The 26,666-nt window shown below is 44.6% G+C and overlaps 1 protein-coding gene across 5 annotated transcripts in view; it reads left to right on the forward strand.

Moving 5' to 3' along the window:
* The window catches only part of LOC119185467 (uncharacterized), a 631,054-nt gene that overhangs the window by 436,029 nt on the left and 168,359 nt on the right, over nt 1-26,666 (forward strand). Inside the window, exons 2-3 of one of the 5 annotated variants that reach the window (XM_075883181.1) lie at nt 5,964-6,024; nt 6,096-6,178. The exons of 3 other annotated variants lie outside the window; for them this stretch is intronic. The gene's annotated coding sequence lies outside the window, so the exon portion shown is untranslated. The remainder of the gene's footprint in view (nt 1-5,963; nt 6,025-6,095; nt 6,179-26,666) is intronic. One more of the 5 variants, XM_075883182.1, reaches the window with a different exon arrangement.

Below are 26,666 nucleotides of genomic sequence, written 5' to 3' on the forward strand. Positions count from 1 at the left end.
AAACGGAAAATTATATCATCACCGAAGCGATTGACGTATACCAGGTAAGAAGAGTTTCCTCGCGATTTGCAGACTTGAAAGCACTCACTGCTTCAATGTGAGAGAGACTTGAGGGAATCTCATTGACGTGAGTGAACTCCCAGTCAGCTTTGCGAAAGAGTTCTGCCTCACGTAACTGTTTAAAGCAGTATCTTTTTCAATATTTACCTTCTGCATCATTCGTCATTTACAGGCTATATAATTATAAAGATACACATCAAATCACATTTATCGAAAGAAAATGCTAGCCGTACACACCAATTTTGGCCTGTCAAGATTTCCTTGCAATCTTTATCTTTTTTCAGTTTGCCCTACGTCATCAGTGTGCTTTAGAAAAAAACTGCTTAGGTGTGTTTTCTGAAAAAAAATTGAGTGATTTATAATACAAAAGATGGCATTCAAAATTTTTATTATATTTAGATTATTATTTACCAGAAAATTACATTACAGAAGCTGAACAAAACCAGCCAGCAACAATTATCACACAGAGCTGAAACAGCGAAGCTGATACCGCTCCTCAATCACGCCACGCCACTACTGTGTTTTCTTGTCATTCCTCCCCTCCGCTTAGCTTCAACCACTATTGCACGAACACCACGTTTACCTCTGTGTCAGCGGGAACGGGCCTGCTGGTGCAGAGCCAACTGCGAATCCTTACTCTTTGTTGTCAAGCGTCACTTTCCCGATTCGTGTCGTGCCAACTGATTGGTTCAACCGTCTAGCTGCGTCCTCGTCACTTTTGGCATAGTGCAGTTTTCTTCTTGCTGCAGAGCTTCACTCTCGTGGCAGTGCGACGCCACATGACCAGCGCTACTTCACTGGACAGAGATTCCTCCACTATGAATAGCTACGCTGTCAAAAGCATGTTTCGTTTATCATACCGTCAGATTAATATTGTCGTGCTCGCACTTGGTGACGTCGTGCTTTTTTACTGAAATATAAAATAACTGAATGAGTTTTTCTCACCATTATTTGGTGACGCCTCCCCCTTTTCTTGATTGTCACAAGTAAAGAATAGAAAAAAACAAAATAGCTTATATACACACATATATATATAGTCCTTCCTGCATAGGTGAGTGCAAAATATATAGGCAGAACAAACACGTAGTCACCCCGCTCACTTTTAACTATAGTCCGCTCAGTAGTGGTCACAAATTTTCGTTTATTCTAAGAAGAAGTGTTGCAGCACCTTCATTGCTTTGCCATTTGTTTCAGATGGCCATGGGCCTAGTATTTTTTCCAATACAAACGCCCACTCGGGATTTAACGTATGGAGTTACTGTTCGAGTCACCTTTGGTGTGTGTCGTGTTTCGGACGTTATGTTGTTTGCCCAGCCCCTCAAGCTGCCCACGCAATGAATGAAATCTCTGAAGTTCTGCAATTAAAGATTATACCGCGGCTGTTACATAACGAAATGGTATTGGGATACTAAAACTGTATGGTATAACGTGAGTGATAGGTCGTGACACAAATAACAACAGATGCTTGTCACTTACTCAATTATAAACAGAAACACCCACGTTGACTACGACGGCATTAGCTACACGTGCATAGAAAAAAAATAAAAAATATAGGTTGAAAAGATAAACAAAGACATAAATAAACAAATAAATAAAGAAACGGTGAAGGCTTGTACTAAGCCACCGAAGTGGTGAAATAGTGTAACCGGCTGATTCTGAAGACTAACCTGCTTGCTTGTTCCTTGTTTCTAGGCCTCAGCTAAGAGATGCAGATTGTTTCTAGGTTGCTTCTAGGTCATTTCTAAGCTTTTTTCTAGATGAGCCTAGGTTGTTTATACGTTGATTCTCGGCGCAAAGACGTTACAGTTATACCACGCACATCACCTGGCACGAAACGGGCCCGTTCTCATTGGCGTTGGCCTTGCATACCTTCAAGCTCTTATCAGTACTGTAGTTGCCTTTCATATTTCTTAGTATTCTCTCATTGTACTTACTCAGGTTCTTTGGCTCACCACCGCCACTTCCTAAAATTTTTTAGGATTGTTTGTTTGGTTGTAGCCTGGGTACCATAATACATACCCACTCGGGGGGATAGGGCCAAGAAGGCATATAGTGTTTTATGAATGATGAGTACGGTATATTGCGTTCCAACAAAAGTATTGTGAAAGAAAGAAAACATTGCAAAAATTAACAGTTGAATTCCTTCCCTCTAGTGGAACGTGTGTGCAGTATGATTTCACTCGTTTCTGTGGCACTTACTCGTTTATGTATATGACATCTTTCTGATAAGTCAGCAAAAAATTACTGTGAGACATAACTGTTTATTGGGCTAGGTGTTACCTTCCTACTATTTAGGGGACCAGGGCTGAGTAGGGGATTTACCCAATATTGGTGGCGCATAACCATTCGTGATGGGGATAAAACTTTGATACGGTTTGTGCATAGATTGATTAGCTCAAGAGCTTCGCGGTTATTGAATAAACAAGTATATGTATTGTGCGTTGCCCAATAACTTGAAAAAAAAAAACCTTTTTTGGGTGTCCTTCAGCTTGATGACCCAGCCTCAGGTCTCAATATGTATTTGACTATGATTCAAAATCGTCTGTAAAACTTCGAGATTAATGCCTTTAAGACACCTAATCACAACAATGAGGTCTGACAATTTGGATTATTGGCCTCTATATATTGGGAAATCTTTTGTTCGAACTTGTTCTATAAGAAAGCTCCAAGCAGCGGACAGTATAGACTGAATAAAAAAAGCAGTTCGGTAAGGCATTAGAAACGCTGTTCTGATTGTTTTAGCTCCTGAATATGAGAAGAGCAGAGCATTGTGCCCACGCACTTTGCGCACATTTTTTTTTCACCATTGCGTGCCACTCCGATGGTGGGCTGAGCGTGGAGAAACTTGTATGTGTTAAGCGTGTTAATAAAGGTCGGTTGCATGCTGCCTTCTTGGAGAGCTGGGAACTCAACAGCGAACATGCACAGCGCATATTAAATGCGAAGCATTTCTTGGCAGTACTTCGGTGACTTTGAGCGTATCTATCTATCTATCTATCTATCTATCTATCTATCTATCTATCTATCTATCTATCTAGCCGCTTACGACTTTTAGCTGCCCAGGCCGTTTGGAGAATGGTATCTATACCAAACTTTGTATGACATAACATGACTGTATACTAGTCATAACATAAAAATTATGATATAGATGTCATGAATGTCGTGATTTACATTTTATGGTCCTGCAGCTCTTGCGGTTGTTTCGTTCACATAGCATGTTATTAAACTGGTTTGGTATGACATGACTACATAACGAACACAAGCGACTGACCCTAAATGAAAATCTTGCCATGGGTGTCATGTAACAACATGACTACATGTCACACTCATGATGTGCTCGTGGCCATTTCGCTAGCTTTGCATATGCCAAAATTTGGTATGACGGGACGTGAATGGATGACGAAGGTATGTGACAGGTGCAAACATGATAATCATGAGATGCGTTTCATATAACATGACTACATGCCACGCTCATTATACGCTCGCGGCCATTTCGCTAGCTTCACATGTTCCTAATTCGATATAACGGAACGTGAGTGGATGACGAAGCTATGTGACTGGTACAAACATGGTAATCATGAGATGCAGGTCATGTGAAACATGGCTACATGCTACGCTCATGATGCGCTCGTGGCCGCTTCGCTAGCTTCACAAGTACCAAATTCGGCATTACGGGACGCGAACGGATGACATAGGTAAATGACACGTCCAAACATGATGATAATAACATGCGTGTCATGCAACAACATGACTACGTCCCTCACTGGTGATGCATTCGTGGCCGATTCGCTAGCTTCACATATGCCAAATTTGTTATTACATCACATGTGTAGATGACGAAGGTATGTGACTTGTGGAAACATGATAATCATGAGATGCGCATTATGTAAGAACATGAATAAATGCCACATTCAAGGCGCCTATACACTTCGACGTGACCCGGTGCGCGTGCGCGCCGGCATTTGTTTCATTGCGTCACGACGGCAATGCCACGCCAGGCGCGATATCCCCCTAGTAGAGATTAGTGGGCCCACTGACCTCCATTGTGAATCTGCCTGGCATATACTCGCAGGCAGCGCTGCGTTGCTTTGACGCATGCGTGTTTGAGCACACATGGCGTCCCTTCGTCACGTCAATTATATCACGTCAATTGCCACCGGGCTGTACCGACGGACGCTGGTCGCTCCAGTCACGTTTCGCTAGCGTGGCGTCGCAGCGCCCAGCTTGCGTGCGCGTCTACGTTGCGTCAGATTATATTGGGCCCTCCATGACGCACTCGCCGCCCTTTCGCTAGCTTCACATGTACCACATTTGGTATCACAAGAAGTGAATAGGCGACGAAGGTAAATGACACGTGCAATCCTGATAATCATATCATGCATTTCATGTAAAACGTGACTACATGCTACGCTCATAGCATTCTCGCAGCCGTTTCACTAGCTTCATATATACCAAAGTTGGTATCAGGTGACGTTAATAGATGACGAAGCTAAACGACACATCCAAACACGATAATCATGACATGTAAGCCATGTACGGCATAACTTACCTCCGTCTCATAACTTTGTACTGATTTTAAACTGACCTATCAACCTTCCTCATTCGTGCTTCACATATCATCGATTCCCACTGTACGTGGGTTCTGCAAATTTTTTGATTATTACACATTTAGTTGGCCACGTAATCAAGTAGAGGAGGTGACATTTAACACCCCGTCAAACGGGTTTGCAAACCTCGCCAGCTATCGCTAGTGTCTATCAACTCACTACATTCCCATTGTAGGGTTTATAAAACGAATATGAATAGCACCGTCAGTGAATAATGCTGTCGGCTGGAGAGTAAAGTCCTTTGTCCTGATTTTAAAGTGACCTATCCACCTTCCTCATTCGTGCTTCGCATATCATCGATTCCCACTGTACGTGGGTTCTGCAATTTTTTTATTAATACACATTTAGAAATAGAATGGCAATATAATTATTTCTTATTCTTGCGTGCGTTAATTTACGGCAATTCGTTATGTCCGATTAACTGGCCGCTTTATCTTCTTCGTGCGTCCTGCCAAATATATTTAAACTTGGCTATTTGCAGTTGATTTCAATTTGTACCTCGAGAACTACTCGAATAATATTTGCAATTTAATAGAGTGCATAGCACATGGTTCTTTATTTTATCCGTGAATATTTTCCCGACCTGCGTTCTGTTTTTTCCGCGTTCCTGTAAAACATTTAATGCGAGTTTCCGCCTAATTCTTCTGTTTTTGCTTCTTTGTGCTGCAAAATAGCGCAATACATTGGCCTCGCTTGAACTCTTCACGACTATTTTTAGCCTCAATGAATGAAAGAGCCTTTCATTTAGGAGGACATGTGCACTCAAGCTTCGTTGTCAAAAGTAGAATGCGATAGCGCTATCGGGGCCCATTTTGTTCTTGCGTACCAAGTGTCTCCTAGTGACGAAAGCCGTGCTTCTGGTATCGTGAAACAATAAATTACTTAGAGAGAAAAAATAGTTTTTGTCTGTAAAGTCTTTTCAGTTTCTTACACCTTTTTTGTCTGTGTGAATAATAAAAGCACAGAATGGTGGTCGCTGACTCATTATCACGTGACCCGCATGGCGCTACCTTCACTTCCTCCACTTCGTCCTCGCGAAAGTGCTGCACCAACGCTCCTCAAGAAGGCGATATTGAAGGGGATTTAACGCGTGGCACTTGCCTTTTGGTATCTTCAGGCGGCTGCATGAGGGACCGCTACATTTTTAAAATGTGTTTTTGTCTTCGTTGCAGTTTCAAATAACGAATTCCGGGTGATAAGTGTGTTACCAACCTATCATTCTGCTTCTACCTTTTTCACATAGACGCACAATTAAGAGAGAGTATTGAATTGTTGGTATGGGTCATGGTGATTCAGGAAGAAGAATACGATGGCAACGGTCACAAGCACCGACTGGCGCACCAGGAAATGTGTTGTGGTACGTTTCGTTTGTTCTTAGAGCTTTTTTTTAAGCGCCTGTAAGCATATCGCGGTCATTGTTCGTTGCAGGTGAACCCTTCCACTTGGTCGCTGCTGTTATAGAAAGCTGACGAGACCGCTACGTTCTTCTGATACAGACGGCGAGGTACAAGGTAACATTTAGCGTGATCACTTCATGAGGATGTAAAACTTGACACAGCGCTCTTGAATATCGGCACCAGGAGAACCTTCCAAAGACCACCAATTACAAATATATGTCATTAGGTGCCCTCGCACTAGCATTATTTTGCTGGCTGTCAAGGAACTTATGATCTGCTTGAACAGTTGAACTGCCAGGTGTACATGTTGTGGAAAGTTTTCAGAGTTATCAAAGACAATGAACGGCAAGCAGCTCACAGCACCACAGTGTCGCTCATCTGACGTAAATTCAACGCAAGACGCATGATATTTGGAGGAGCTTCACTCTGTTGTAAGCACTATGTGGAATGACTTCTTCCCTGTCCTAGAGAGCTCCATCAAGAAAGATGTGACGCTACATGAAAAGGTGAAAGAAAGTAATGTCACGGATGAGCCAAGCATCACAGTCCCGGATAATCAGAAAAACTCAAACTTGGGAGATGCCTCCTGTGGGGTTTCCATCGTATATGAAAGTTTAGGACCATCTCCCACATATACTCTTAGCTCCAATGCAGCAGGCAGAAGTGATGCGCCTTCAGACTTGGATGGCAGTTCAGCGACTTCCGAAAGCGAACAGATGTCCAGCATTTTATTAGACCACAATGTTCTCGGCTCGCACGAAAAACACGAAAGCGAAAAGTCTGTGCTGAATTCTCCCGGAAGGTTCAAGTGGTCAACACTCGATTCAGCAACCATGTCTCAACTACCAAAGGAAAAGCAGCGACTACCACCACGATCATCCACTACTGTTCCTTCAGACCCACGTAGCAGCGCTGCAAGCTCTTTTGCCAGTCCCATCAGCACCAAAGCGCTGAATCTTTTCCATCGACCTAATGACAACATATTCCAGGAAACTTCGGGGGAGCGTGTCCTCTGTCAGACCAAAGAACCCAACACATTTCAGCACAGTGCCGATAAATTCCAGAAGTCTGCGGAATGCAGAGGCCCTGAGAGTAGCTTACCAGAGGAAACGTTTCTTCACCTTGACTCTTGCGTCTATTCGGACGCAAGTCAAGCCCCGTTAGCAGGTACTCTTGAGGGAATACGGAATGTTATGCTTTTCCTCGAATCTTTCCCTAGAACGTCAAAGTATTCTAGCAAAGACCCGATGGGAAAAGCTGGCGAAACTCATGAAACGAAGCGAGCTGTGGCAGTTGCGTCGGAGCCGGGGAAAGATATGAAGGTCACTAACACTCAAAAAGCCGACTTGCATGAACACGCTACAGATCATTCACATTGAAGTCCAAGTCAACCTCAACGTGTGGTTCCTGTCGAACATCATGCAGAGATACCAAGGCCTGGCAAAGCAGGAGCGACTGCACCGGCTCCAGCTCCAGTTGCGTATCCTCACCGAGTGCCCATAGCCGCCTCCAACCACGACGCCTCCGAAAGCGCTCCGAAGTCGGCGGGACAGCAATCTCTTGGCCAGCGTCTACTACAATGTCTAAAGTCTGCCGTAGCACCAGGACACAGGAAGCCTATAGTCGCAGTGATGACGATCTTTTTACTGGTGGTACTTGTGACTGTAACCTGGAACTTCGACTACATCCTTCCGTCGCCCACGTCCGATAGCAAAGACACTGCGGGGCCCTTCAAAGGCAGTACGAATGAGACTGAAGCTGATGAGGTCACAGTTGTTCCTCTGGGGCCTTAGGGAATATTATTCACTGATAATTCGATAATAGACATTAATGAGGAGATATGAGCGATTCAAGTGATATTTACTGAAATCTCCATCTGTATTCATTGTGCTTAATTACGCATTGCTCATGCTTAGAACCACGAAGTATAAAACTCTTATTTACGTTTACGTTTTCGAACTTTCTCGCTTTTATTCCTAAATACCATGTGTCAATATTTCCCTATTCAGTAACTGATATCGTAAGTTTCGCAATAAATTTCTTTATCGCAATGCGCTACACGTTTCTTTATGCGCTGTGCTTTATTGCCTGTTCCACTTATCATAAAAATTCTGCACCTGCCACCTTCCAAGACAATCGACGTTAGGCGAATCATGTGAATGAATGGCGAATGCGAATGAATGACGAATGTGAGATAATTGTTTTCTTCAGCGAAATGTAACGGAATGACGCTAGATATATGCACAAATCTCGCGCGAACACACGTGCATTGAACAGTCGCGTATAATTTATATAACCAGTTGTTTACTACAGCGGATGGCACTGAGCTACGCTATGACCTGAAACCTGTGGGAAGCCTGTTTAATAAAGGTGCATATGTAAGGTTTATTAATTAAGATAGCCAGAACCGCAACCACACTTAAGATTTGACCAGCAGTGCGCCTGTGTATGGTCTTTTTCCAAACGGGTGTCGAGACCTGCCGTGGTTTTGTGGAAGAGCACTTGGTCTCAATGCAGAATGCTTCAGTTAGATCCCTTCTGAACCTCCAATTTTTGTTACTCGAATTCATCGAGTGGCCTTTGTCGATTTAACCTTTTTCAAAATGTCTGACATTTACCTGGCAGTAAAGAACTCCGAAAAGCAAGAGGTTCACTTCAAATTAAATTTGTATAGTTAAGGTAGAATGGTGGACGAGATCGAATCGACGAACGTTTGAATTGGCAGCGCGAGGACGATGAATAATATGCACGAGGAGAAGGGCGCGAGACAACGATAACTAGTTGTGTGTTGCAAAAATGGAGGAAGCGATGAAGTTGGTGGTGTTGCCCACCTTGTTTTCTTTCGTGTTAAGCCTCACTTTTCTTCCCCACCCTTTTATATGCTAAACAATACTATACTGTATTGTACTATGCTTTTTTATACTATACTACACAAAACAATGCTATGGTTTACCCACTCACAGCCTTGTTTGCCTCCTGCTTCCTATGAATTTCCCTATCCTCGCTGTACTATACTATGCATGGTTAGAGTAAGCCTGAACAGACATTTTCTAGAATGTATGAAAAACTATCATTTTTATTCATTCACTACAGATTTCTTTTTAAGGTGTATAGGTCATGCATTTCCAGGGTGAGGCCAAAATAATAAAAAAATCTTTATTTCTATTTTTGGTCGATTCTACTATGTAATTACTTGCAAGTTAACTATTTACTTGTTCTAGATTGGGTATATCTTGTCTCCCCTAAGTATTTAGGTCAGGCCAAAGTCATGCAAGCATTTTCTAGAAAGTGTTGAATATTGATTGACTACTTATTTAATATTGATAGGATACTGCGCAGGTAATAATTGCTAATATATTTTGTATTTTAGGCCTTGGCTGTATATTTTCGTCATACTAACGACACTCTAAGAGGTTCTAGTATTTTATGGTTCTCAATGAATTATCGATAAGCTATTCATACCGTATCGATTGGCCTTTCCTAGGCATTTATGGCAACTGTAGAAGCTGGTTCGAACATACGCGCTTGCAGTGATGCATGCCTGTCAAAGCGACATCCAGTTTTTTTTCTTAGCGATGGATGGGCTGACGGCCAGTATTAAAATCTCGACCGTTCAACATAGGAGCCATTATATTCACGAGTCCTTCCTGTCATAATGGCAAGCGAAGCAAGGTGGGGCGTGCTTGGCGAACAAATTTTTAGCAGTGGAATTGTTTAGTACGACCGCTATTTCATGAAGAGCAAACAAACAAAAACTATCAAAAACATGTCTGTGTTTTTCTCACCCGCTTCTTCGTCATATTTATATTCGGCCTCAGAACACGTATGCAAGTTGTCTAGTGTGGGATGCAACGTTAGGATTATGACTGAGTTAGCAAGTATATGTTTAGTGAGAAAGAGAAAGCGATAGGAAGAAAGAAAACAGAGAACTTAAGGGAAGAAAAGCTGAAGAATACCGAAAAACAGACCCAAAAATGATAAAAAAGCAGCAAGGAGAGAGAGAGGAATCAAATAAAAAGATATAAAATGAAGAGAGAGAGACAGAAATGAAACAAAAAGTAAGCGAGAAATAGAGAAAGAAGTGGAATAGGAGAAGATAAAAACCGCGATAAGAAAAAAAAACAGATAGACTTGTTCATAGGCAGACGTCTGCTATTAGGCCAACATTTGATCTTTCCAGCAAGATAGAAAAACTAGCCATTAGTGGCGCAAATCAACAAATACACATGACGTTCCAATGGGACCCCGTAACGGACAGTCATTCCTCGACTCCTTTATCACATAGCAATGAAGGAATGGTCCAAAACACTCCAAGACATCCACAGCAAAAGCCAGCTTATATGGATGACTGACATCGTCATTTGGTACCAGGGAGGCCACCTGGATGAAGTAAAGGAGACCCTTTAAGCAACGCTCAATACACCAGAAGCCTACCTACAATGCACCTGACTACGACTGTCACCCATTAAATCAGAATCAATACTGTACCGGGAATCTCGCCAGCGTGTTAGTCATCCATTCCCTCACACAAGCTACCCATAGCAGCACAAGCCAAAGGTGGGCAACGAATACCGGCGTTGGCTTGACACGCACTCTCGTCGTCCTTGTCGAAGCCTTCATCAGTGGCTACGAAGACATACACATCACATACACATCACAAATACGGTAAAACAAAAACACCCTCACCCCTCCAGTGAGTCTCGCGTCGCAGGCGAGGCTTCACCGAGGCCCGCCTTTTGCGCATATGCCACGCTTTTCTAATGAAAATAAAAGGAAGAAGAAGAATAATGTGTGCTTTAACACAAAAAAAAACGTTAACAAAGTTTAGCGCGTGAGAGACGTTTCTTGCAAGAGAAAGAGAAAGATGAGTCCCCTTGTGGAAACGCCGGCTCGAGCACGCAACCCCAGTGAACGGCTTTTTCAAAACTTTCATAATCAGTCACATCAAACGAACCAAAAACGTGTCACTCTGGGTAAAAATATAATCTGCAGCAGAAATATTCTGAGCATGTATAGCACAGTGAGACAAGTACACAACTTGTAGATATAGTTTTAGATACCAGTTTTTTCCTAGCCTGTTTAGCTTGTTAACATAATCAATGTTACCATTTTCATAATTATGTTAAAAGAACAAGTAACATTGTCTTCTCCTCTACTCTCTCACTTTCTCTTCCTATATATATTGACACTAGCCACTCATTACTTGTGTTGATCGTCGTCTTTTCTGCCCACCAAATCTTTCGACACATACTAGTAACGATGACATAGCCACGTAACCTCCAGAAACCCACTACATGCTCGTGTCAATATATATATATATATATATATATATCAAAAGAGAGAGAGCATCGAACGCGTCATTGGAAGGTCGCAGGTTCAGATCCTGCCCACCACAAGGTATCTTTTCACCAACTTTTCTTTCTTCACATTTTCCACTACAATTGGCCTAATTACTTCCCCTATACTTTCTTTGGCCTTGTTGTCTGTTAGATCTCAATAAATATTGTGTCTAAACAAAGCGAGCCCTTGAGTATACACCTCTTTCCTATATATATATATATATATATATATATATATATATATATATATATATATATATATATATATACATATATATATATATATATATATATATATATATATATGGCACAACGGGAGCGTTGTCAACGAGGATAAATATATTTATTTCCCAAGTTTCGGGGGGGGGGGGGGGTCCTCCCTTCATCAGGGGATGAGTTATACTAACATGAACTTCCAAACTTCGTTGCTGCCGCGTCCCTCTCGCCTTGAAAAATGCTTGCGAGAGTGAGAGAGAACTAAAAAAAGAAAGAAAGAAAGAAGAAAGAGAAGAAAAAAAGACAAAAAGAAAGAAAGAAAAAAATGAAAGTAAAAAAAAAGGAAGAACCACTGTCAACACTGAGAACGAAACCAAATGTACGTGTACGTCCACATCCGGTTCTTGTCCCGTGCTAGTCAGTTTTCGACGCATGTCGGGCCACCCAAGATTGTCGCCGCGGTGGCGGGAGGAGTCCATGATGGCGTGCGTAAGGAAAGGGTTTCCCCTTAATGGGTCGGTCAGCTCTTTACCTTTCATGTTCGTCCGTTTCCCTTCAATGGTCATCAAGTGGTTGGCGAACATAAACACTATGTATGTGCATGTGAAAAAAGGAAGAAAAAAAACAAGAAAGGACAAAGCACACGTACGAGTCAGTCAGAAAAAACAAGCATGGTCTCCAGCTATCAATCTTTGTCACCAATTTCCTCTTGGCTTACTTCTCAGAGGCAGGAGAGTCTTCCGCGGTCCTCGTTGATGCCGGCTACTAATGTTCGAAATTTGAAAATAAAATATGCCTCACGCTGTTCGCACTCGCGCCTGTTTGAGAAACCGGACTGCAAAAGAGCTACGCTGATATTTTCAAAACTGTGGTTTGGCAGGCGCAGATGTCTAGATAAAGGTAGCTTCGGCAGTGAAGTGGCGTCAGAGCTCCCGTTGTGCCATATCACATACCTTCACGAAGACTAACCGGCCCATCGAATTATTACTCCCACTGACCTGAACCATGGCTGCCAGTACATCATCAACGGAGCGTTTGTCGCGGAGATATCCAAATTACCCTACGAAGTGTGCCGTCATCGGGGACTCAATCATGCGGTACGTTCACACGCACTTCAGCCCGAACGACTCAACGACGCCGTGCTTCATCTCTTCGGTTATTCCGGCGCGGTTCTTCGGTTATTCCATCGCTTCATCTCTTTTCGGATATTCCGGCGCTACTTGAGTACCTACCTTACAGGGTGGACACGTTGTTTCTGCATGTGGGCACCACGGACATCCTGAAGACTAGGTCTTCAAGATCACTGGAATCGTTGAGGGAGGCATTGAAACGAATGAGGCAGATGCACCCGAACATCAAGACACTGCATCTTAGTCTGCCACTACTTCGCGCACCCAATCGCCGACGGCGGGACTCAAACTGGCGATCAATGAATCGGTTTGATATGGAGGTACAACGATTCAGCAGAGAGGCCCGCCGTCTCTGCCACTACGGGTTGTTGGCAGCAGGCGTCTATTACGTCGAACATGGTTTCTCAACACTCCCGCTGCGCCGCTTCCTGGCTGCTGACGGCTTATATGCAAGCTTCGAGGGAGTCGCGCTGCTGATACAGCACACGAGGGTGCAGCTGCGATGAACGTCGGCGGCATGGAGATCGGCGGCAATCGCTTGCATGGACAACTCCAGTGCCAAGCCCCCTCAACAACAAGGAGTCGAGCGACACACAGAGCCATCCAGGGCCCCAGCAGTGACGATGTCGCCACTACCACCAGCAAGGCCAGCGAGCCAGCGAGTCCCACCAGTGAGTCAGAGATCGGCGGCAACTGCTTGCACGGCAAACTCCAGTGCCAAACCCACTCATCAACAGGGAGCCGAGGGACACAAAGAGCCATCCAGGGTCCCAGGAGTGACGACGTCGCCACTCCCACCAGCGAGGCCTTACAACACCAGGCGGACGAATGCAGCGAAGACCAAGGCGGCGGCTTCCAAATGACACGGGGAAACAAAAGGTACGGGCAGTCTTAAACACGCATGGTCCCATTTATTTCTATCGATTAGGAAAATCATTGAAGAACGGGTGCAATCCGAAAAACACGAGGAACAACTAACCAAATATCTATCTCACGAAATTGCACCTAAGGGCCTCCGCCTAGCCTGCAACCCCTCAATGTCTACACTAAGTGAAGCAGAAAGGGGGAAGTAGGAAAAATATTTCTAGAAGCGTCCTTGCAACTGACTCGGATCATTGCGGAACATAGTGAGCGTAAGGCCACCGAATACAGTGTCACGTAGGCCACGCAGAAATTGGTATCTAATCTCGGAGAGCATGAGGCAAGAGAACTGGAAAGATATGAACTAAAAAACAGGGGCGAAATTTCAGTAGTAAAAGATAGAAAATTCAATCGGGACTACAGAAGCTCCACTTTCTCTGCAACAGGAAAATAGGAATGAGGCCGTACAAGAACGCCAGGGACCACCCGTACCACAACCTAACTTTGAGGAGAAAAATGGGAACTCGAAACTACAGTGCAATCCTAATCAAAACACCCTTACTCTCAAATATGAGGCTGACACTCCCGTGCCACGTGATAGCCAAGAGCAGCCAAAAACTTATGAGGAAAGTGTCCTCAATCTGTCCAACACAACGCTCACACCCGCTCAGCTTCAACTTTTGTCGAGAGGCTTAACCTTTTTTCCATCATCCGGTAGATTCAATGAATTTGAACTGTACCAAGACTTCGATAACTTTGCGCGTAATCTCCGCCTCCGTGAATACTTTCATGATCGCAAGGACTGTGCGGACAAGAATAGATTGATTGGTGGTGACGAATCTTGGTGTCCAGGTGAGCAGAGGGACAAACACCTCGATATGTATATAACAGCAGTTCAAAAAGATATCATCAGAGCGCATGAAAAAAATCGGCCATCTCGAAACAACATATCACAGTCAGAACGAAGGCCACTCGATGAACTACGAAAAAACACTGAAATTACCATCAAATCGGCTGATAAAGGGGGCTGCATAGTAATTCTAAACACGTCGGACTACTTAAAGGAAGCGGAACGACAACTATCAGACACAAAATTCTACAAAGAACATCCAACGAACCCGACTCCCGAATTTGAAAAGGAGATAAAAGTTACCTAAATAATCTACACCGGGACGAGAAAATTACCGGCAAAATGTTAAAAGCAATGTTACCGGCCCATTCTGTTCCCGGTCGATTCTATTCGCTCCCCAAAATAGACAAGGCAGGCAATCCGGGACGCCCGATAGTATCCAGTAACAACACATTAACAGAAAATATATCAGAAATCATCAATTCCTTAATAAAAAGCATCCCATCAAATTTTCCCTATAACCTAAAGGACACAAAGCTCATCATCTGCGAAACTTCAAGTCTCGACATCCCGGGCAGTAGTTTTCTGGTGACCATGGACGTCTGCTCACTGTACACCAACATACCCCACCATGACGGAATAGCGGCTATGGTTTCTAAATATGTAAAATCTTACTCATCAACGAGTGTAAGTGGCGAGGTAGTGTTTACACTTCTTAAACTTGTACTAAATTATAACCACTTTGAGTTTAATGGCAAGCATTTCCTTCAGGTCAGTGGCACTGCAATGGGCACGAAAATGGCCCCAAAATTCGCGAGCACCTTTATGGCTTCACTTGAAATCTTATTCATTGAGCGACGCACCTTGAAACCTTTCTACTACAGAAGATACTTAGACGATATTTTTATGATATGCAACCACGTTGAGGGAAGTCTTTTCCGCTTCATAGATGATTTTAACAAGTGCCACCCGTCAATTAAATTCACGCACAAAATTTTCAAAACTAGCATTAACTTCTTGGACGTCACTCTAACGGTCAAAAATGACCGCTTGTCAACGAACCTTTACAAAAAGCCTACAGACCGTCAAATGTACCTACATTTCAACAGCAGCAACCCAAAGCATTGCAAAATGGGTATTCCATATTCTCAGGCCTACTGGTACCGAAGATTATGCACCGATATGCGGGAATTTGACAGCCATGCAGAACACCTAAAGCATTCCTTATTGAAACAAAATTATCCGGAAGACATTATTGACGATGCCATACTACGTGCTCGCAACGTGAACAGGAATGATAAAATTAAGAGACCAAACAGAATATCTAAAACGACTTCCCATACGAACCTTGTACTAACTTACTCATCATCAGCGCCACGAATCAACAACATACTTTGCCGCCATTTCAACATAATCAGGCAAAGCAAACGACTAACTTCTATTTTCGCGAAGCCACCTCACGTGGTCTACCGCAGGGATAAACATCTGAAGGACATTCTCGTCAGAGCAAAAACAAACACCCCCGAAATTCAATCAGGGTGCCATCCCTGCGGAAAAGCTCGATGCAAGGTATGCCCACAGATGGTCACAATACGTGAATCCAAAGCGAACTACTCGGATTTCAAACTCTGCGTAACTGAAAGCCTTAATTGTGACTCCAGTAACGTAATATACATGCTGCATCGCAACATCTGCGGACAGGAATATATCAACCAAAAAGACTCGCCAATTTGCCTACGGTTCAATATTCACCGGTACCACGCCACTTCACGGCCGAAGCTACCTTTTTCTAGACAGCTGCGCCTGCCAAACCACAGTTTTGAAAATATCAGCGTAATTCTTCTGCAGTCCGGTTTCTCAAACAGGCGCGAGCGCGAACAGCGGGAGGCATATTTTATTTTCAAATTTCGAACATTAGTAGCCGGCATCAACGAGGACCGCGTAGGACTCTCTTGCCTCCAAAAAGTAAGCCAGGAGGAAATTGGTGACAAAGATTGATACCTGGAGACCATGCTTGTTTTTCTGGCTGACTCGTACGTGTACACTGTCCTTTCTTGGTTTTTTTCTTCCTTTTTTCACATGCACATACAAAGTGTTTATGTTCGCCTACCACTTGATGACCATTGAAGGGAAACAGATGAGAATGAAAGGTAAAGAGCCGACCGACCCATTAAGGGGAAAGCCTTTCCTTACGCACGCCGTCACGGACCCCTCCCGCCACCGCGGCGACAATCTTCGGTGGCCCGACACGCGTCGAAAACTGACCAACACGGGAAAAGAACCGGATGTGGACGTACACGGACGTTTGGTTTCGTTCTCAGTGTTGACAGTGGTTCTTCCTCTTTCTTGCTTTCATTTTTTTTCTTTTTTTTCTTTTTACCTTTTTTTCTTTTCGTCTTTTTTCTTCTCTTTCTTCTTCGTTTCTTTCTTTTTTTAGTTCTTTCTCGCTCTCGCAAGCATATTTCAAGGCGTGAGGGACGCGGCGGCAACAAAGTTTGGAAGTTCATGTTAGTATACTCATCCCCTGATTAAGGAAGGACCCCTCCCGAAACTGTTGGGAAATAAATATATTTATCCTTGTTAACAACGCTCCCGTTGTGCCATATCCCTTACCTTCACGAAGACTAACTGGCCCATTGAATTATTACTCCCACTGACCTGAACCATGGCTGCCAGTACATCATCAACGGAGCGTTTGTCGCGGAGATATTCAAATTACCCTACGAAGTGTGCCGTCATCGGGGACTCAATCATGCGATACGTCCACACGCACTTCAGCCCGAACGGCTCAACGACGCCGTGCTTCATCTCTTATGGTGGTGCTGTTTTCGGATATTCCGGCGCTACTTGAGTACCTACCTTACCGGGTGGACACGTTGTTTCTGCATGTGGGCACCACGGACATCCTGAAGACTAGCTCTTCAAGATCACTGGATTCGTTGAGGGAGGCATTGAAACGAATGAGGCAGATGCGCCTGAACATCAAGACACTGCATCTTAGTCTGCCACTACCTCGCGCACCCAGTCGCCGAAGGCGGGACTCGAACTGGCGATCAATGAATCGGTTTAATATGGATGTAGCGAGAGATGAAGACGGGATTGGCGGCCAACGTGGTCATGTCGTTCTCTCGCCACTTTATTCCCCCCCTCAAACGGAACCGCGGTGGCTGTCCACGTCCGACACACCAGGTGCGCTAGCTTGTTCTAATCATCGCGCAGCTCGAGCAAGCATCAGCTGCGCGAGAGGCGCGGCGCGGTGATTGAGAAATGATGATGGTGATGATGGCACTACAACACAAACCCAAAAGTTGGCGAGATGAGGAAGTTAAGAGAGCCATAGCAAAACGTCAGGAAGCCTCTAGGGAACACGGACATGCTAAGCAGCGGGGTGAACCGACAGATGATGTTGAAAGAAAGTGGGAAACCTTTCTAAACTCTAAAAGGGATGCATCCCTTCTGATCAATGAAAAGATTAGAAGAAAGGGAGCTCAGTGGCTGGCAAGAGTACATAAAAAAGATAGAAAAGCAGCTTCGAAAGTTTGGAACCAACTAAACTCCCTAATAAATGAGACGAGCCTATAGCAGAGTTTTATAACTACAGCCCAAGGTGCTAGGCTAGAAGGGGACGAAACTATTGAATATATTAGAACAAGGGTGACAAAAAAATTTCAACAAAGAAGTACTTTATGCACCACAATAGTCAAGGACGAAGCACGTGGTGCAACGGCTCCATTTTCACAACGAGAGTGGGAAAGGGCTGAGAAAAAGGTTCCTAGTAGTACATCAACAGGCCCAGATGGCATTCCAATTAAGCTGACAAAGACATTAGGTCCGAAGTCTAAGCAGGCTTTGAGAGAGGCAGTGAGCTAAATCAAAATCGATGGTGAAGTTCCCGATGAATGGAAACTTAGCAGGATGAGCATGATCTATAAAAGAAAGGGGGACAAAGTTGACATAAACAACTGCCGTCCTATAACAGTGACATCAGTGGTCTACAGGCGGGCGATGCAGATTATAAGCGAAAGACTGCAGGCATGGATAGAGGATGAGGGCGTGCTGGGAGAACTGCAGAATGCGTTTCGGAAACACAGGAGGTAGGAAGACAATCTGTTATCACTGACGCAGTGCATCAAAATAGCAGAAAAGGAACACATGCCCCTGTGGCTAGCATTTTTGGATATCAAGGGAGCGTACGATAGCGTTGGTCAAGAGGAATTATGGAAAATACTGGATACACTAGGCATGGAACATGTAGTCACTAATCTTTTAAAGGATATCTATAAAGGTAACAAGGTAGTACTAAAGTGGGAAAAACAGCTATCTAGGCCTGCAGAGATAAAACGGGGGCTTAGGCGGGGGTGTCCCCTGTCACTCTTATTATTCATGATGTACCTACAAGAATTAGAGGCCAAATTAGACGGAAATGGACTGGGCTTCAACCTCTTTTTAGTCAAACAAGGAAAATCCATTGATCAGGCACTACCAGCATTAATGTACGCAGATAATATAGTGCTAATGGCCAACCACAAGAAAGATTTGCAGAGATTGATGGACATCTGCGGTAATGAGGGAGATAGGTTATATTTTAGATTCAGTAAGAAAAATTCAGCAGTCACGATTTTCAATGACAACAAAGATAGCTTAAAATACAGGAGGTCACGCTAGAGATAACAGATAAATACAAATATCTGGGCGTATGGATAAGCAATGGGACTGAGTACCTGAAGGAACACGAAATATACGTGACGACTAAAGGTAACAAGAATGCAGCAGTGATGAAAAATAGGGCACTGTGGAATTACAATAGGTATGATGTTGTGAGAGGAATATGGAAAGGGGTCATGGTTCCTGGGCTGACGTTCGGCAATGCGGTCTTGTGCATGAGATCAGAAGTTCAAGCAAGATTAGAAATTAAGCAACGTGGAATAGGTAGGCTTGCTTTAGCAGCTCACGGGAATACACCAAATCAGGGAGTACAAGGTGATATGGGATGGACATCATTTGAGGGCAGGGAAGCTAGCAGCAAGATAACATTTGAGAAGCGATTGAGATAAATGGGGGAGGAGCGTTGGGCTAGGAAGGTTTTCAGCTACTTGTACATGAAGAATGTCGATACAAAATGGAGGACGCTAACCAGGAAATTGACTGGTTAATACTTAGAAAACAGTAGGTGGCCAAACCAAAAAGAACTATCGGTTAAGAAGAAAGTGAAGGAAATGGAGACTGACATGAGGAGAATGGGCATGATTGAGAAGTCCGCACTGGAGATCCATCAAACTTTTAAGCAGGAAATTGCCAAGGAAAGGATGTATCATAATACTCGGGGTAGTTCTCTATTAATTGTTTGAAGCCAGGACGGGAGTACTGTGAACCAAGACATATCGGGCCAAATACGAAGGGGTAGACACAGTATGCAGTGCGTGTAGAGAGGAAGAAGAAACTGCCGAACACTTCATAATGTTCTGTTAAGTGCTTCACCCTATAGTTCAAGATGATGGCGCAAAGTTTTTCAAAGCAATGGGGTTTAGGACCGGGAGGGCAAAATAGACTTTAAGCGGGTAGACTTAACTAGAAGGAGGTTATCTGATTGGTGGCTAAAGTCAAGGCACGAGTGAAAATTAAACCCTTCATTGCAAAGTACGAATCCTCCAACTCACTTTTTAAAGGGAAAAAAATAAATCTAGTTTTTGGTTCATTAAGTATTACGGCTTGGTGGCGCTAGCCACCGCCCGATCTAAAGGGTACAGCCATATCCATCCATCCATCCATCCATGTGAATACTTGACTGGTAAATTGACCGGTAAATACTTGAAAAACAGCAGGGGGCGAAACCAAAAAGAAATGACGGTTAAGGAGAAGGTGAAGGAAGCTGAGACCGATATGTGGAGAATTGGCATGACTAAGAAGTCCGCACTAGAGATCTATCGAACTTTTAAGCAGGCAATTACCGAGGAAATGATCTGTGATAATACTCGGGGTAGTTCTCTACTGTTTGAGGCCAGGACGGGAGTATTGCAAACCAAGACATATCGCGCCAAATACGAAGGGGTAGACACGGTATGCAGTGCATGTGGAGAGGAAGAAGAAACTGCCGAACACTTGATAATGTTCTGTAAAGGGCTTCACCCTGTAGTTCAGGTTGATGGCGCAGAGTTTTTCAAAGCACTGGGGTTTAGGGAAAGTGAGGGCAAAATAGACTTTAAGAGGGTAGAACTAACTAGAAGGAGGTTATCTGATTGGTGGCTTAAGTCAAGGCATGAGTGCAAATTAAACCCTTCGCTGCAAAGTACGAATCCTCAACCTCGCTTTTAAGGAAAAAAAATAAATCTAGTTTTTGTTTCATTAAGTATTACGGCTTGATGGTGCTAGCCACCACCTGATCTAACGGGTACAGCCAAATCCATCCATCCATCCATCCATCCATCCATCCATCCATATAGCGAGCATTCAGGTGCGCGCGTCTCCGTGTTTTAGGGTGGGACAACTCCGACCATGGTTGCTTACAACTGGCTAAAACGGCCCCCATACTTGACGGGCCGCCATGTTGGTTCTGAGTGGTCGCTCATTTACATTGACGGCAGCGTCGGTTTCAACGAGAAGAGTTTTTTTTTGTATAGCAAGTGCTGAAGGCTGAAGGGTTGTTTTCTGAAGTTAGCCATGGTTTGGTAGAACAGGAAAGACATGTTCGTGACTCAAGTATGTATAAAATACTGTTAAAACAGTTCGTTTCTCCCACTTGGTTGACCCACCACATTGGCGGAGTGAGGTTATTTAGGGAGCCTATATTGTCGAGGGGGAGAACGTCGATGTCACTATGAATGGACTTCAATGTCTGCGCGCCATTCATAAAAAATATTCACCTTAACACTACAAACACCTCAAAGGCCTCTTAGTTCAAGGCTCGAAACCGTGCTGTTTATATGATGGAACTCGTAACGACAGGGAAGGCAGATAAAACAACAGGGTAGCTCGCGATGTTCACTGTAAACCGAATAGCTCAGCTAGCCTGTTTCTCATACCCTAAACATTGCGTTTCTTCGTAATAAAATTTCCTACAGCAAGTTTAGTTCCTGCGAACGAATCTGTACAAAGACTGCTTAAAAACCTTACAAGCTGTAAGCATTGCGCGAAAAAGTGGGGCATTCAATCACGTTACACCGCCCTCCCCCTATGCCCACAAGCCTGTATGTATATTAGGCTAGAAGAAAAGCAAAGGGGAGCAACGAGGAACAAATAAAGTTTTTTCCAGCTCAGATTTTATTGCAAACAGCATCCAAACAGCATCTGGCCTAGTGTCTTCAAACCATCCTGCCTCCTTTGCGGGAAGCTTGTGTCCTCGCAGTGGGCCTAGAGTAAAGCAATAAGACAAAAAATCATACAGGGCTCCGACCACATATACGGAGTCCATACACATTTTCTCTACAAGCACTAAATAAAAGCGGAGTTTACGATATCAAATCATCTGTGTGTCTGGTTATGAAACAAAAGGACGACACAAATAACGATGCAGCACATAGGGCATATTTGAGTTATGGGCTGACAACCGACTTGCTTAGTGCACATATACTGCTCCGTTCAGGACTGACAGATAGACAGAAGGATGGACGGACACGAACAGTAAATCTGTTGCATTCTATGTCAATAAAGGGAAGTCCTGTTTGCAATTATTGAGCGAGTTTTAGTGTGGTTGCGCGTGTCATTGAAGCGAAGAACGAATACCCCATGGCAAGCCACGAAAACACAAAAAGTTAGTTGCGTTGCAACTGTGCAAGACAAGCGCCTCCAGGGAACGCGTTCATCGGCTCGTCTTTCTTCCTCTCCAAATGCCCTTCCTCAGCAACCGAGGTAAAATTGAAGAAATGCGAACATCTGCCTGAAAAGGAAGAAGCAAACGGGAGCGTTTGTAGGTGGTTTATGGGCCTGGCGTTTTCCGCGACAAATGCAGCGACGGCTTCGGAAACCGACAAAGTGCAGGTAGTGAATGTATGCGACCACACATTCGAGTAGTCATATCACTCGATTGAGGAACTGCGCTTCGACTACAAGGATAAACAAGCATACTCAACCATCTTCCGCTCGCACAGCGTAGCCGAACGAAGCCTAATTTATTATTATAGTGTGCACGTTGTCGTGCTTACTTTGCTCAAACTGCTTTTCGTTACATGGCTAAGTCAGCCATTTCACGAAATGTGCGGCGATATACTCAACCCACTCGCAATACAACGCATACTCATCTCACAAACACGGCGAGAAGTAGTCGCCTCCAAGCAGTCTCACTTCACTTGTGTAGCCCAGCGTTTCCGTTGGGTAGAGCAAGTCGGAAAGCGGGAAGGTCTCCAGATGGTTTTGCATTGTGGCACGCAGCTCCCTGGCATATAGACTTCAAAGTTCTTTTATGTGTGGTTAGCACTAGAATGGTGGCGTAGCGGAAGCTACGTCTATGGGGTAATCAAACGCAGCTCATACCGCACCTTGCACACCCGCGCCAACATGCAGCTCGCGCAGTGTGACGGAGCAGCAACGCCTGGCCGCAAGAACCAACATGGCGCCTGTTGCCATGGAAACCGGGACTGGCAACATTGTGTTTTAGGGGGTGGCGGCAAGTGGTGGGTCAAAGGCTGACACCACCCTAAAACACGGAGACGCGGGCACATGAAGGCTCCCTAGAAGTATACACAAACTGCAGTTCAGTGGGGATATTCTTGGTGCCGCTGTATCGCTACTCTCCGTAAAGCCCCTTGATCTTGGAATCAAGGGGTTTCAACTCTACGATTGCCTTATAGGTGGAATGTGCCTAGGTGCGCGGGAAAGGAGGGCCTCCCTCAGTCTCCTGGATCGTCGCCGTACGTGTCGCATCGTTGGTGGGGTGTAGACGAAGCAGAGCGGAGGGCACGGAGGGCCGTTGCTCTCGTGCTTGTCACCAGACAGACAGACAGACAGACAGACAGACAGACAGACAGACAGACAGACAGACAGACAGACAGACAGACAGACAGACAGACAGACAGACAGACAGACAGACAGAAAGACAGACAGACAGAAAGACAGACAGACAGACAGACAGACAGACAGACAGACGAAAAACAGACACACAAGCAGATTCACGAACGCACAGATGGATGGACGCTTCACCCCACTCGTCATTATTCACTCCGTGGATATGCTGGGATTTTGTTGGCTTTCGACATATTTAGCTGACGCTTTTTACCATATTACAGTGTAAAACAGGGCAATGAATGCATTCAGAAAAGATATTCTGGGTGTATTCGGGACAGTACTTCATAAAAGTCGGTTGCCCTTACCGAAATAGATCCACATAACGTAAAAGTGCACGCAGATACATCAGTTTCACTGCGTTCGCTTATCGACAGGTCCGCCACAGCACTGGCACGTGCAATAAGGCTGTATTAAAAAAAGATGTTTTCAACTGTTTCTGCACGCAGTTCAATCCACTAATGGTCACGTCTTCTTGATGCACTGTCTGGGAGAGCTGTCTCACCAGCACCATAGAGTTTTCAGCGGGATGGCTCAGTGCTCTCCCATAGTTGAGTACGAAGTACTCGGAATCGTTAAACATTTATTCTAAACAGCAGTCGGTTAACAGCCCCACCTTAGGAAAAAGGGCTTTGTCCACAGTGGTGGGCTCTTCGACCGCGGCGCCCCGCCATGGTGGTCTAGCAGCTAAGGTACTTGGCTGCTGACCCGCAGATCGCGGTATCGAATCCCGGATGGAGGCGATGGAGGCGGAAATGTAGGCCCGTGTGCTCAGATTTGGTACACAACCCAGCAGACCATCTCACAAATCAGCGTCCAGATTTAAGCGTTGTACAGACGGGCATCGACATTTTATTCGAATCCTCTGACGCCAATTATCCTTCAGAATTGTCAAATATATGAGATATAGAAAAGTTCTAGCCTTTCTTTCCAAGACTTGGTGTTCAGTCCTACTCACCCCCCTCTGCTACCACTCTGACCTTCTTGGGTGTCCTGTCCCTTGTGAGGATTTATTTGCTAGACTGTGGTCCATTAGCTAAGCCGAGTTCGAGATCCCAACTGTGCACGCTTATAACACAGCAAGAAAATGGCTGTGGCTTGAACTCGTTATGTTTGGGTGTGCGTAGCGAGAAGTACGGTAAATCATATTGTTTAGCCTGGTTCTCTTAATGGTTGCGCTTCTCGAGGCATACGGCTCGTTCTGACTCCACTTCCTCAGTTCACTGCCTCCTCTTGATTTTGTTCCGATGGTGAAGCCTGGCTTCTTTTAGTCTTTCCGACTCACTTATCATATCTGCTGATGAATCCCACCAAGTCATCTCTTCTGTATATATACGACTGTCACAAGTCCCGTTAATTAGAGATGCGATCGCCGGGCTAATTCCAGGAGTCGGAGTGCCGGGCCCCCGAACTGCACTACGAAAGCAGGGACAATTTAAAAGTGGTCCTATTTGGCGCGCCAGCACACGCCGGCTGTGGCCCAAAGAACGAGTCACAGCCGAGAGTTCATAAACAAAACAAAATTATATTCTCGAATATGGCAGATCAAACGATAAACAATTATGTACACTCAACAATAGTTGCATACGATATGTCAATAATCAAACAACGTACTACACAGTACGATCAGATACACTCGAAACAACGGACTGAAACAACAATACGCGCTACAAGGCAATCATATGCATCGAACAACCAAGACACCTAAAGACTAGAGAGTTCGAGAACTTATTCAGTCCAAAATCTTTGTAACAATGTCTGAATGAGCCTCAAAACTTTCTCCGACCGTGTTGTGCAGACCGAGTTGCTCGAGTTTCTCGTTGCTGGTGCTATTAGGCAAGCCGAGTGCCGTTTTCAGTCTCTCACGGACCATGGAGTCGACCTTTTTGATTTCAGCCTTCGTAAATTTCAGAAACGGGAAAGCGTATGCTACGTGACTTACGAGAAAGGCGTCATACGCCTTCATGATGTTGTGTTCTAGGAGGCCTGCCCTGTTGTTGGCGATTCTAGCAACGCCTCTTGCAAAACTGTTCATGCTTTTTTTTCAAGGTGCTTGAGTGCTTCCGTGTTGTGGCCATCCTTGGCGCTTAACGATGGCCCTAGAACCTTAACGGTATATACTTGCGGTATCGTTTCGTTGTTCTCAGCTTTGAGAACTACCTACTACTCCTCTTTTTTGCGAATTTGGTTGATGGTGAAAGAGGGTTAGTGTGGAATTGGTGGAGGAGGGTGCGAGTCCAGTTAGCCTAAGAAATTTTTCGGTTGTAGTCAGTGCTTGTTGAAGGATTCTTTCCAAGGCACCATATGAGTAGCCACGTGGGACCCATATGGTAATATCATCCGCGTATGTGGCATGGTGCACGGATGGGATTTCAGAGAGCTTCTCCGACAACCTGTGCATCGCCAAATTAAAGATCAGTGACGAGGGCACTGACCCTTGTGGGGTGCCGATATTTCCGAGTCGTTCGGGTTCGCCGCATTGCTCTCCTGTGCGTATGGTGGCGGTTCTGTTCGCCAGAAAGGCTTTGATGTAGTTGTACAATGTTTCACCGAAGTTCATGTGTGATATTTCTCCTAGTATGTGTTCATGTTTTACGGTGTCAAAGCACTTGGCCAGGTCCAGGGGTAATATGGCTTTGAGCGTGTGAAGGAGCCCGTAAGGTATGTGCTCTCTTAACATCAACATGGAGTCCTGTGTGAACAGTGCCCTGCGGAAGCAATAATGTTTTATCGGAAGAGCCCATTGCTCTCAATGTGGTCAGTTATACAATTGAGTATTGCATGCTCAGCTACTTTTCCAACGAAAGATGTGAGTTATATGGGCCTTAATTTATCGAAGCTCAGCGGTTTTCCAGGTTTCGGGATGAGCGAAACCTTGGCGCTACGCCATTCTTGTAGTACGGTACCTGTTTCCCATGCCTCATTCATTTTCTTAGTATAATGTAAATGCAAGGTCAAAAGCGGTATCAACGTCGGTACAGAAGCAGCAAGAGCTAGCCGGATGTACAGGCAGCGTCGCAGCAGCAACCAGGCAGTCCTAGCTTGTGCCTCGCACCCACGTGTCGATGTCGCTGCAGTAGTCCCCGAAAGCGCTGGCCTGTGGATGGCGTAACGGGTTCGACGATGTAGTTAACTGGTGAAGTCTGCGAGACAATGCGGTAGGGTCCCTGGTATTTTGAAAAAAACTTCGAGGAAAGCCCTGTAGGCACAGC

Source organism: Rhipicephalus microplus, unplaced genomic scaffold (genome assembly GCF_043290135.1).
Source record: "Rhipicephalus microplus isolate Deutch F79 unplaced genomic scaffold, USDA_Rmic scaffold_15, whole genome shotgun sequence".
Taxonomy (NCBI): domain Eukaryota; kingdom Metazoa; phylum Arthropoda; class Arachnida; order Ixodida; family Ixodidae; genus Rhipicephalus; species Rhipicephalus microplus.